The sequence below is a fragment of the Vollenhovia emeryi genome, unplaced genomic scaffold, assembly GCF_000949405.1.
Source record: "Vollenhovia emeryi isolate VEMERY1.0 unplaced genomic scaffold, V.emery_V1.0 DF942649.1, whole genome shotgun sequence".
Taxonomy (NCBI): Eukaryota; Metazoa; Arthropoda; class Insecta; order Hymenoptera; family Formicidae; genus Vollenhovia; species Vollenhovia emeryi.
In genome coordinates this window covers 992-3,589 of record NW_011963717.1, presented here as the reverse complement: position 1 = coordinate 3,589, position 2,598 = coordinate 992, and the positions used below count along the sequence as shown (strand labels likewise).

Genomic DNA, 2,598 nt, shown 5'->3' with positions numbered 1-2,598 from the left:
AATCCTCTTCTCACCTCCTCTTCCGCTTGTTCGACTGCTCGAACTCGCACTCGCTTCTCTTCGCCCGTCCAAGATCTTCTGTTTCACTTCCACCTCTCCATCGATATCTCTCCCCGCTTTCCCTCCCTTTCTCCCTCGGTCTCGATCTCTCGCTTCTCTCCGCCAAACCTCTTCTTTCTCCATGTCTGGTCTCGCTCCTCTGCTCCCCTCTCCCCTCCTTCTTCCTTGTTCCAAGATCGCCGACTCATGCCGTCTCACCTTTTCCATGTCAATTTCTCTTCCGCCTTCCGCTAATTCTTCTCGCCTCCATGTCCCTTGGTTCCTCTCCCGTTCCTCTCACTCTCACTTCCTCCTCCTTCATCACACTCCACCTTAAACCTTCCTTTCGACACTTTTCTCGCTACCTTCCTTCACCAGCCTCTTTCCTCCTCGCCATCTTTCTTAAAAAACCCTATTAAATTAATGTCATTTATTTATTTATTTTATTTATTATATTTATTTTATTTTGTATTTATTATATTTATTATATTTATTTTATTTTGTATTTAGAAATCATCCCACATTATTCATTAGTGTAACCAAGAGACAAGCCGGCGAAAGATCTGGGGAGCGATCACGTGCACCGATCGAATTCGAATTCGAGAAGGAATATGCCATCCGATACCACTCTTCGTACATGATCAATCTATGGTCTGAGGGAAACTATCCTATAATAAATAAGCATGAACCATGAAACCTGTAGAATAGAGACGTATGAGAAGTCGACCGATCGAATTCGATCGTGCACGCGATCGCTCCCCTGATCCGACAGCGAGTTAACACGAATCACCTGAATAATCATGTTATTTATTATGGATTTGCCGCGGCATATCAATTTATGTTACACATTGTATATACAAATTTGGCAGCACCATGATCACTCACCGCGCATGAGTGCGGACAGTGATTCGCATCTTGAATTTTTTTGCGCGTTCGTAAACTTATAAAAAAAAAGTGTCGCAACCTCAGTGCTCCCGACTGTACTTGTTATTGGCTCGAGCATATCTACCAGAACATTGGTCGCGTTCAGCAGAAAGAGCTACTTTGCAACTGTTGTAAAATTCGTGAATCCGATTGGCGTATGCTCTTAAATTCACTCAAGATTAAGAAAACTCGCCAATTAGATTCGCGAATTTTACAACAGTTGCAAAGCAGCTTTCTCTGCCGAACGCAGCCATTGGCCACATTCAGCGCACACAACAGTTGTGGATTTATGCGCTGAATGGTCTATGATCCGAAGCGCTCCCACAACATGTTGCGGTAGCGGACGCCATATTTTCGAGCGAAAATTTTTACGCTACATCGACGCAACTGTTGGGAGCGTGGTCCGTTGGGAGTTATGCGTTGTTATACATCGCAATAATGGCTTTTTATGAAAACCAGTACATACATAATGGATTGACTTACAACATTGTGGATTCTTTGGAAGTGCACGAGAAATTGCAACATGGTATATACAATTAGAAATAAAATATTCTAAAATAAATTATATAATTGACATAACCTACATAACTATTCTAAATAAATTACAAGCATTATTGTGCATATCGTACTGTATATGCGCGATAATAATAATAATATAACATGTGTAATAATTTAATGTGTAATAATATTATAATATGTTTCAGACAATATTTTCTTTGAATCATATATGAAAAACAATCTAAGTTGTTTGGAAGTTGCCGGTTCTGTTAATGACAACATTTCGATGGAAAGTTGTAGTGTAGACATCGCAAACAGCGAGTAAATTGATTAAAATATTTATAAATGTTGGCCTTGTATCAACTTGCCATCACGTTTGGTTGTTTACCTTATAAAAATATTTTATGATTCAGATGTACTTGATTCAACAATAGAGGAAGGTAGTAAACAATGGACAGTAAAGAGCACAAAATTATTATTGGAATTATACAAGGAAAGAATAGAAAAGTTTCGTGACCCCAAAACTAAAAAAGAAATCTATGGAAAGAGATCGTAAATGAAATGGATAAAAATGGTTATAATCGTTTAACTGAAGATATATTGGACCGAAAGTTGCGCAATCTGAAAAAAACTTTCAGAACAATAAAAGACAATAACCGGAAAAGTTCAACGGAGCGAGGACGAATAACATGGGAATATTATGATATTTTTGAAGAAATATTCTCTGATGATCGGACAATTAATTTTGGACCGACGATTTCTTCTATGGATTCTGCTAAAACTGTAACACAATTTTCAGCATCTATGTCAGAAAATTTATCTTCATCGATATCTTCTGCATCTTCTTCGAGATTAATTACTCCTGCATCAACAGTTATATCTTCAGCAAGTACACCATCTCCCGCACCAACAAGGTATATGTATTATACGCACGGTTGCCACCCCTACTGACTTCGGTGCCACTTTTTTTTAGAAAACTTTCGGGTTAATATTGACACGGAGGTGGCAACCGTCGTACTCCACTGATAAAGGAATCCACTCCACCTATATTGGCGAGAACTTTAAAGGATGCTTCATCGGATTTCTTCGATTCATCATTCGAAGAGGATTCATCTGCTGAAGAAAATATTACAAACT

General features: G+C 38.7%; 1 pseudogene; it reads left to right on the top strand.

Annotated features, from left to right (window-relative positions):
• Positions 1-835: 835 nt before the first annotated feature.
• On the top strand, positions 836-2,375 carry LOC105568109 (annotated as a pseudogene).
• Positions 2,376-2,598: the final 223 nt, after the last annotated feature.